Below are 11,610 nucleotides of genomic sequence, written 5' to 3'. Positions count from 1 at the left end.
GTTTTTATGAAATTACAAATATGTTCTTTCGTTAAATAATTTTGTAGAAGGCGTGTTTTTTCACAATATCATTTTCTAAGTAAAGTTCATGAATTATAGCATACCGCCCAGTCTACTTTATGGATTTTTTTTTTCTTGATAAGCACTTTATGGATACTTAATAGGGTAACTTACATAAATTCCTGAATCTTTAAGTGATATTACATAAAATTTTGACTATTTTATTAATTACATTTTATCCCAGTTTTTGAAATGGTGATACATATGTTATAAAGTGATTCATATGAAAAATTGATACATTTGAAGCTGACAAAGATATTTATTTAAGGAAATAATAAATTCTCTTTTATTCATTGTATTCTTTTATTTAACGAAAGATATCTAATTTTTCTCTCTTTTTAGATTTAATTTAGGTTTTTTAATTATGTTTCTATTTTTAAAGGAAATAATAGATTCTCTTTTATTCATTGTATTCTTTTATTTAAGGAAAGATATCTAATTTTTTTTTTTCAGATTTAATTTAGGTGTTTTAATTATGTTTCTCTTTTGTTATCTTTAATTATGAAAGACACATTTTTTTCGTATTTTTTTCATCTTTAATTTTAGTCTGCTTTTTTTAGATTTAATTTTAATTATGTTTCAATTCTGATTTTAGTCCTTTTTTAAAAAAATATATTATTACTTTTGTTTCCTACACTGACTACACCATTACCTTTCATTAATAACATACAAATCACCCAATAATTGAAATAAATAATTGTATCTACCATATGAATCACCATAATACCTATATATGAATCTCTCAATAATTGAAATAAATAATTGTATCTACCATATGAATCACAATAATATCATATATATCACCCATTAATATCATATGAATCACTCAATAATTGAAATAAATAATTGTATCTACCATATGAATCACCATAATACCATATATATGAGTCACCCAATAATTGAAATAAATAATCGTATCTACCCCATGAATCACCATAGTACCATATATATCACCATTAATATCATATGAATCACCCAATAATTGAAATAAATAATTGTATCTACCATATGAATCACCATAATACAATATGTATCACTCATTAATATCATATGTATCACCCGTTAAAATCATACAAAATGTATCTACCATATGAATCACCATAATACCATATATATGAATCACCCAATAATTGAAATAAATAATTGTGTCTACCATATGAATCACCATAATACCATATATATCACCCATTAATATCATATGAATCACCCAATAATTGAAATAAATAATTGTATCTACCATATGAATCACCATAATACAATATGTATCACCCATTAATATCATATGTATCACCCGTTAAAATCATACAAAATGTATTTATCATATGAATCACCATAATACCCATATAATGATATCATATTTATCATTCTTATGAATCACTATTAAAAGAATAAACATGTATGAATAGCTAAATAGATTTATATATGTATCAATAGATTTTTTTTCAAAAAAAAATATGAGAGATATTTTAGAAAAGAAAAAAAAAAGTTGCATGCGGTAATAGAGGAGAAAAAATCAGGAAGGAAGATGATTTAAGCGTTGATGGAGGAGAAAAATCAGGAAGGAAGATGATTTAATTGTTGATAATTAGGGAGATATTTTAGGGAATGAAATCTTTGAAGAAAAAAATTAGCTTGAATGAGTTAATAGTGGAGTAAAAATAGGATGTGGGGTTTTGTTGATATGTATCAAGAGTAAAGTTGAAAATTGGGATTTTATGTAAATTTTTAAAAAATAAGGGATATTAGGTAATATAGTCTCTTAAGTATGGTATTTGTGTAATTTATCCTACTTAATAAGCAAAGAATGGTTTAAAATAAAATAAAATGATGGTAGAAAGTAAGGAGGAAATGGTGATGGTGGAGTGGTTATAGTTAGGGGTGGGCATTCGGTCGGTTCGGTCTGCTTGTTTAATATTGGTTCGGTTTATCAATTTTCGGATTGACAAAAATGACAACCATAACCAAACCGAAATAAAATCGGTTTGGTTCGGTTTCTTCAAATTCGGTTCGGTTATTTCGAATTTTTATTTCGGTTTGAAATATTAAAGTAAAGAGCCTCTCTTTTTCATAACTGAGCATTTAAAATTAATAATTTTTTTAAGAAAAATGATTTTTTTCAAATCTATTTTTTATTCCCAAATATAAATAACTATAAGTAACTCAACATGAATGAAGAGAAATAAAATAATCATAAGCTTAACATAATACATAACGTCATTGATCATTATATATAAATTTTCATAAACAGTCCTGTCCACAAAACAAACACAAAACTCATAAATTTCTTGCGAATTGCTTACTGAATGGTAATATGTTTACTATTTAGGGATTTAGGCGCCTTGGAGTTGGAATTAGGGTTACTAAAATGTATATATAATTAATATAATACATTGAAAATATATATTATTTTATATATATATAATAAATTAATAATACATATATATATATTATAATATTATTTATATAATTTTGATTTTTGGTTTTTCGGTTTAACTGATTTTTTTAAGAAAATCAAAAACCGAACCTTTTAACTGAAATTTAAAAATTAAAAACCGAAATCAATCCGAAAAACCAAAACCAAAGTTAAATTTCAATTCGATTTTTTGGTTTTTTCAATTTTTCGGTATTTATGCCCAGCCCTAGTTATAGTAGCTTAGGCGAATTTAATGTAATAATCACGGATTCATTTGAGATAATAAATGATTTCATGGATTACAATGGATTCCATGCATTAATTGGGAGTAAAAGTAGGAGGGGATTTTATTCAAATGTATCAAGAGTAAAATATTAAATTTGGGATTTTAGGTAATTGTTTAAAAATTCAGGGATTTTGGGTAATAAGGTCTCTTAGATTTGTTGTTTTGTGTAATTTATGCTTAAAAAAACTAGATTTGTATTTGAAATCCAAAAGCATATAACTTATAAGTATCAAAATAAAATATTAGATTTTTAATATTTGATGATTTGTTATTGAAACACCCTCAGTCCTGGCCCTTGGAAATTTCTTGTGTTTTGGACTCACTATCCTAGTAACAACACACCATATGAGTCATATGGTGTGGGTATGGGTCAGGAGACCCTAGTCATTAGGAGACTAGTGAAGGGTGATTGGGTTTCTATTGTGGTTACGGTTTGCTCGGTACGGGTTGTTAGGGGTGGTGAAGATTTGTTTGGGTCGGTCCCTTAATCAAATTAGTAACTTAGTAACTTGACTTGGCTCTAAGTACGAGTGTCTCACTAAGAGCCGTGGGGATAGGATACGAGTGGTAAGGTGTAGTCATATGTTGTCTAGTGTCAAACCCTTTAGATTCTATCTTGAGTACGACTAGACCATATAAGTCGTATGGTCTGCTCACAAGTTGAGCTAATGGAGTCGTATGGTGGACAGTGTGTGGTGTCCAACTTTTTATTCTGGGTACGACTGGATGGTACCAGTCGCATGTTGTGGTGACGAGTTGGAGGGTCAACTCGTAACCACCTACAGGATTTTTACTGTATAAGTTGGGGGTATTCTAGACATTTTTTATCTTAACTCCTTTTGACTTCACGACATAAAAAAACTTTTGGGACTTCATTAACCCACTATTCCCAATCAAATACTCTTAAAATTCTCTTAAGATCTTGGTTCAAGAAAAGTTTAGGTTTCTACAAGGCAATCTATTAGGGGCTTTCAAGAGTTAATCTCTCCGTCTTTCCTGGTGTATAAGGCATGTTACTCCTCCGCCATTGTTAGTTAAACTAAAAGTATATTTTAATGGATGGATTCCATGGTGTTATTGTGGTAATGTTTGGGTTTTGAAATATATGTTGGGGGGTTTGGTAGTTCTTGATTGGATAATGTTTTCATATGTGTTTCTTATGGTTTTTGTATTTTATTTATGGTTTGAACATGTGGTTGCATGGGAATGGTCAATTGATATATGTTTTTGGTTTTGGAAACCTTATACCCTCAATATGTTTGTTAAAATGCCTATGGGAATTATTTTGTCACATAGTTTGACTATTATTGAAAACCTTGCATTGCATAATATAGTAATGGAACCTAAATTGGTTTGGTTGGTTTTAAATGGTTTGAAAAGGTTTGGTGGTCATGACTATGGTTTAATTAAAAATCTTGCGGGGTACATGAGAATCCCCTGAGTGTTGGCTAGTGCCATTGCATCCAAGCTACAATCGGTACGATGATACTACTTCAAAATGCCTTGACACTTGACTTCTGGAATTGGTGGTTTGATTTTGTGCTAGATATGTAAATTGGGCAATAATGGCGGGTTGTGATAGCTAACTGTGAAGGTGTGAGTCTGATGGATGGATACTGAAAACACATGTTTGTCGACATGAGGGTTGGTTTTGGTGATTATATGCTTGTGGGGTACACGGAACTTTCCCAATTTTATACTTGTATATATGTATCATGGAAGGCAAAGGATACACGGGAATCCTCGGACCCTATAATACCTACGGTTCATGTTGCTACACACACTGGATCCCGTTCAGGGGGTAACACTGGACCCATATAGCTCGTGGATGCATTATGACGGTAAAGCTACACAAACCCAGGTTAAAGTTTTAAATGCATGCCAAACCTAGTTCCCTTTTTTGACATGGTATATGTATGCATGTGGTTTCATATGGTTATTTATTTAATTTTAAATAATAGCATTATTTTTTCCTTATTTCTGAGTACATGCTAGTGTTCACCCACTAACCGTCTTCGGGTGCTGTATCCCCACGCGATGCAGGAATTGGCCATACTACTCATCCTACTCAATGACTTAAATTCGAGGACAGCCTTCGTGTCAGACTAAAAGTGGTGAGCTTCCATACCCTAAAAGACTCCATTTCATTCTATGGACTTCTTTACAGTATTTTTGTTTCTTAGACTTTGGTTTTGGCTATGGTTAGGGGCATGACCCGACCGTATGTTCTTAGTTTTTGGATAGAGTCTTTGTAATACCCCGTACTTCTACCTAGCTTAAATTCGTCCCAAATATGTCAAAGACTTTTTTAAAGATGAATCCACTTTTATACATGTATTATTTTCAAGATTTTCATTTTTTATCATGTGGGAAATTAAATAAGTTTTCCATCGATATAAGATTCGCCCAAATACGGTAAATGGGTAAGAAGTTATGACTATTTCAACTCCCCGTCATAAAACAGCGCCATTTTAGTTAGTGGCGCGCTGCGCCACAAGAGAAAATGGCAGTTGTCCAATTTCGGTAGGGGTCCACAATCTGTCCCGCATCGCGCCATGGCCAGATTTCAGAATGTGTATGGCACCGCAATAGCTTTGTGTCGCACCGTCAGCCCAGTTCCTAATTATCACTTTCTAGTGACACGGTGCGATTGCGCCATGTCGCATTGGGTGCCAAAATCGGGATTTTTAATCAGTTTTGAGTTTTTAATGTCAAGGGCCTTTAAGTCTTTTTCCATGGACCTAATCAGCTTAAGCACACACTTAGCCCTAAAATTACATGGTCATATCATTATTCATCCAATTTTTCCCCAAATTGAGTTACTCTCTCTCAAGCCAAGAAATCCTAACTCAAGAAATCAAGACTCAAATTCAAGAATCTCTCCGTCAATCTTCATAGAATCAAGAACTAAGGTATGCACAGTGTTCATTTATGGATTCCTTTCATCCATGAAGAACAAAAATCAAGTTTTAAATCTTGTATTGTGAATATTTTGTTATGGGTGATTATGTTCATATGATTATGGTTGTATGATTCCCAAGTTGGAATCTTTATGTGTTGTTCATGGACCTATGATAGTATGTGGTTTGAAACATGTGAAATTGAGTTGAAATACGAAGTTTTTTTCTATTAATTTGATGGTCATGCCTATGCCTATGCCCTAAGTTATGCATCCTAGGTGTTTGATAAAATGCCAAAGAGAATAGAAATTATGCCTTATAACTTAATTGTGACCCAAGTGATAAATGCATGCTTTACACTATGACCAAAAATGACTTCCATGATATTGTGCGCATTATGAATGGTTGAGAGAATGTCCATGAGAATAGGTTGATGAAAGTATAGCATATTTATATGCAATTCCATTCATGTACAAGACTATGATAACCATGTGCTTTATGAAATTCCCAAATTGATGTATTATGAATTGTTGATATTGGTCATATGTTCGAGAAGTGTCATGTCCTGTCAGTTTCATATTATCGAGTCCTGGGGGTACTTGTACCTGATAATTTAGCTGTGTGCCTAGATCCAGTGTCATATTTTCACGATATCCTCAGTCAAGCCATGTTGAGTATAATTCAGTCAGTCATGTGACTCAGGAAAACTCAGTAAACTCAGTAATCCCAGTAAATCGCAGAAAGCTCAGTACTTCAGTTATCTCAGCAGTATTCCATCAGTCAATGTAACTCAATGAACTCAGTTCAGTTAATCATGTTCAGTGTCTATTCAGATAGGAGTTGGATTTAGCACCGAGTGAACCTAAGGATGAGGACACACACTGACAGTTGAGGATGTGATCCTTAGAAACAATCCTTGCATTCCAGAACTATGTAGCCAGCCTAGGTTGAGACATAAACACTGACAGATGAGGATTGATGAGGTGGATAAACATTGTCAGATGAGAGTCACACCATTCTCTTTCGGGGACACTGCTAGATGAGGGTCGCTCACAGCTTGTCCTTACCAGTGGCGCGGTATTGATACCCTTCCAATTGGGGTTACAAATTGGACCCTAACTCAGCCATAATAGCTTATTAGGGGTATGTCGATTAGATGACTACTTCCCACAGTTTTAGTTTCAGATTCAGTCTTTAGAATAGAGCTCAGTCCAGTTCTATAAAAATAAGGACTGTCAGATACTATCGCTCAGTTCAGTACGGAAATCAGCTAGTTTCATCAGATTTCAGGACTGTCAGACACAGTCACCCAGTTAATCATATATTAATTATACGAAATTCATGTTACCAGTATTCAGATTTTTGGACTGTCACATACAGTTAATCAGACCCGTTCTCCATAATCAGAGCTGTCAGAAACAGTCATTTCCTTATCAGTAATACGACATTAGTTCCTTAGTACTCAATAGACTTAGTCATTCAGTATCCCAGTATTAGTACTCAAATATCAGAAAATCCACGTTATCAGAATTCATGAGTCAGTGTTATCACGATCTCAGTTATAGTTACGTAATCATGTATGTATTCTCACGTTCATATTATTCAGTCAGTTAGTATTGTTCATGCATATGAACCAGTGCATTTAGCGTACCTCACTTGCATACCAGTACATTTAACGTACTGACGTATTTGTGTTATGGTATTTTATACCATAGGTTTAGAAACACGAGCTCTCGAGCATCCTTAGTAGATCAGACGTTCAGCAGCCAGACTAGCAGTGAGTCCTCATCATTTGAGGATAGCATGATTATTTTATTACTTTATTATTTTAGTAGTTCAGATTCAGTTGGGGACATATCCCATTAACTCCACAGATTTCATATAGTTTAGAGGCTTTCAGACTACAATATGTTTTCAGACAGTTTATTTCAGTTTTGGGTATTGTTATACCCCATTATTAGACATTGTTTTATATTTGGTATTAGTTCAATTTTTTAACCTTAGGGCCTTACAACTTATATTCTGCATAATTACAGTATATTATTCAGTGCTCAATTACAGATATCAATCATGGGTTAGCTTATGGTCCTTCGGGGTCATGAGCACCGTGTGGCATTTTGGGTATCAGATTTGGGGCGTTATAGTCTTTGTGTGACTATTATGGTCATGAGCAGTATCGGTATTGATGTCAGCCTTGGTATTGGTATTGGCATTGGGGCTGACACCAGTTATGAATTTGGTTGGATATTTAGTTTGTTATGGTTATGAAATTCTTTAAATATCTTTCAATTGATTTTGATATATATTGTTATATGTTTGGAATTCATACGACATAGTTTGCAGGACTATTATGGTTGGGTCTTGGGGGTTGTCTCTGGTCCCAGTTGGGTTTGAGGCACCCGACACGACTAGAACCTGGTTTGGATTGTGTCAGATTGGTATCAAATCCCAAGGTTCATGGTCAACTGGGAGTCCGAAAAAGTCATGTCGAGTAGAGTCTCCTTTAAGGAGGTGTAGCGTGCCACACTCAAAAGGAAAAGGCTATAAGGTATTTAGGAATATTTCTCTTTCTTATGTTTTGTTTTCAAGCTGTGGAGTCTCAAGTCCTAAAATCTTCTCTAATCCCTGTTTATTTGCTTTTCAGATCAAGCCTCCTCAATGATTTAAAGCTCATAAGAACTTCTCTGTCCAACTCGAGGACAATGTTGATGTGACCCATTCTACTTATGGGGTCCAGACTCGGTTTAGGGGTCCAGTTCCTGATTGTTCTCTTAGAATTCCACTAGTTCTCTCTAGCCCCCATTGAGCTCCCCAGACTAATATGACGAGTGTTGAGTTTCATCAGTCTATCCATATGTTAACATAGTTGGTAGCTTCTCAGTGTAAGTGTGGTGTTCCTATTTCTCCATCTTCTGAGGCCACAAGGGTTACCAGTTTATGAGGCTGAACCCTCCGACCTTTACTAGTGTTAAGGGTAAGGAGGATCCTCAAGGTATCTGGATGAGATGGAAAAGATTTTTTGTGTTATGCATGCCACTAATGTGGAGGACGTGGAGTTTGCCGCTTACTAGCTGAAGGATGTGGCATACCAATGGTACAAAAAATGTGATCAGTCAAGCGGTGACGATGCGGAGACATCTCTGTGGGTGGATTTTTCTAATGCTTTTTTGGATCACTTCTTTCCTTAGGAGTTAAGTGAAGCAAAGGTGTAAGAGTTTGTTAATTTGAGGCAAAGTAAGATATCAGTCAAGGTGTATGCCTTGAAGTTTCACCAGTTGTCTCGGTATGCTCCAAAGTTGGTTTCTAGCATGAGTGCTAGAATGAGTAGTTTGCTTCTAAGGTGTCTCGAGACTTGATATTAGAAATTAAGGTTGTCTTGTTGATCAATACATGGATATTTCTAGGTTGGTTGTGTACATACAACAGGTAGATAAAGAGAAAAAGAAGCAGGTGGAGATTGGGGAGAGGCAAAACAAGAAGTTCAGATTTTTTGAGCAGGGTGATGGCCATTAGCAGAGTGGGAGGGATGGTGGGAAGTGGCCCAAGAAGAAATGAGGCAATTCTGGGTCTTACTCGATGGCTAGTGCTCCCTATCCAAAGTCGTCAGGTGACCGGTATTTTTAGAGTGGCGACAACTAGAGGGCACAGGGTGCCCAATCTCAGGATAGTGGGGCCCAGTCAGCTCCATTATATCCTTCCTGTAAGTTTTATAGTAGATTGCAATGGGGTTTTTGTGATGAGGGGAGGGATAGGTGCTTCAATTGCGGTTAGCCAGGGCACATGCTTATAAATTATCATGTTGGTTAGGTTTCCTCTGGGGCAAACAAAGTTCCAGTTGCTTCTTCTCCAGCACCGACACCAAAGGGTGCACCATCTGGCTCCAACACTGGCCGAAACTGTCTCTATGCTTGTAGAAAGGTAATTTTGTCCCTCCCAATATTAATTTTAACCCATTTACCCTACCTCCTTCCTATCCCCTACCCTCACATAATCCACCCATTCTCAACAACCCTCTACACACACCCACTTACACACTTTAATTTTTTCAACACACACTCACAACAACTCTCTACTTTTTATACACACAGCCATTGACATACACATACAGATAACAAGGCACACACTCTTTCATTTTTTTCATTGAATAGATAAATCCACATACCTCATAAAATGACTCTATTTTATTAATTGAAGAAACACACTGATTACATATAATACACAATTCACATAGAAACAAAAACTCATGCACACACACACAAACTGACTACCTGAAAAACACACCCACACATTGGATAGGAAAAAAATAGGAGAGAGGGAGAAAAATAGAGAGAAACCTAGATACGAGAGAGGTCGAGAAATAAAGGGCAAAATGGGTGAGAGAAAAATAGTGAGAAATTAGTACCGACGAGCAATAGTTGCCTCCATAGTTCACGCCGAAACACGATACTGCCGCAAAAAAATCTAACCTGTTCTTTGATTTTCATCACCCTTTGAGCTCGCCGGAGCTCCAGCGCCGCAAAAAAGTAGCTCCATCTTGAGTCAATTCCAAAAACCATTGGGAAAACCAAAATCCAGCCTAAAATTTAACCTCATCGTCGAAAAGACCATCGAGTTTGAGTAAAATAGGGTTCAGGGTTGATATTTGGGACTCGGGGTTCGTATTAAGGTTGTTTTGCTGATTTTAAATCTTTTTGGGTTGCAATTCTTGAGACCAAGTTAGTTTTATTATTGTTGTTGAGGTTTCCGTTTGAGAGTTTCGAGTTTGGGCTTCATCAACTCACTATTATCAACAAAGAAATCGGTTTTTTTGAGGACCAATTCTCAACTCTACTCCTTTTATTATTTCAATGTGGTTGATGGTGTGATTTCATAGTATGTTTGAATGTATTTGAGCTTTCGTAATTGTCCTGGTGACTAATTGATTTTATATTGAAATTGGTTAATCATGGAGTTGAAAATGAATTTGGGAAGGGCTTGATTTTGATAAAAGTGAATATAGATTTATTTGATTCATTGTTGGTAGTTTGAATCGGAACGAGTATTGACGTTTGTCAAACCTGATAGTATCATGTTTTAGGCCGAAATAAATAGGTGAATCCTATGTTGGGTAGGTAAACTGTAGGAATCTATATTTGAAATTGTATTTATTTTTTTGGGAAATATCCCGAGAAAATTATATTTATTCACTGGAGAATGCCCCGAAGTATTATGTACGCGAAGGATGTTCGTGATCAAGACTCGAGACATCAGGTAAATCATAGATTAGTATAGGTTCATTTTAGTACCTTTTTATTTTGGACTGTAATAATTGGACTGGACACTATATTTTTTGTTTGGTGATTTGTATTTTTTTTGTGTGTTTTGTTGGTTTATACATTTCATAGTGTCATACTAGCCGATATACTCTATAGAGAGATCGTGGTCGAACCACGGGATCAAGGAATGCCTAACACCTTCTCCTCAGTCAACAAAATTCCTTAACCAGAATTTTTGTTCGTGGACCAGTTTAAAGAGTCAAATCATTTCAAAAAAGATTTTCATAGATGACTTGGCACACCCGATTTATGCCAAGTGGCGTCTCTGAGTTTAATTATAAAAAATTCTTTTCGAAATAAATTTTTATTTCTAGTCACTTTAATAATAAAATCCTTTTGAAACTTAAAAATCATATCTTTTGGGTAAAAAAGGGTGTGACATGTTTGGCGACTCTGCTAGGGATTTTTCAAAATTCTAGCTTATTTTTTGAGTTGTATCGGCTTAGTTTGACACTATAGGTGTATAGACATCTTTTTTGTGTTATTATTTGTGTTATTATTTTATCATTATTGAGTGTCTACGTGCTATGTATTTATAGTTTTCTCTTATGTGTTACCGCTTTATATCTCGCATCATTTGCATTACCCCGAGTCAATTCTTTTGCAACAAATCCCGGAGTACACGTTATGTACACG

This window comes from Capsicum annuum, chromosome 3 (assembly GCF_002878395.1).
Source record: "Capsicum annuum cultivar UCD-10X-F1 chromosome 3, UCD10Xv1.1, whole genome shotgun sequence".
Taxonomy (NCBI): domain Eukaryota; kingdom Viridiplantae; phylum Streptophyta; class Magnoliopsida; order Solanales; family Solanaceae; genus Capsicum; species Capsicum annuum.
The sequence above is the reverse complement of the archived record's forward strand: the minus strand, read 5'-3'. Positions refer to the sequence as shown.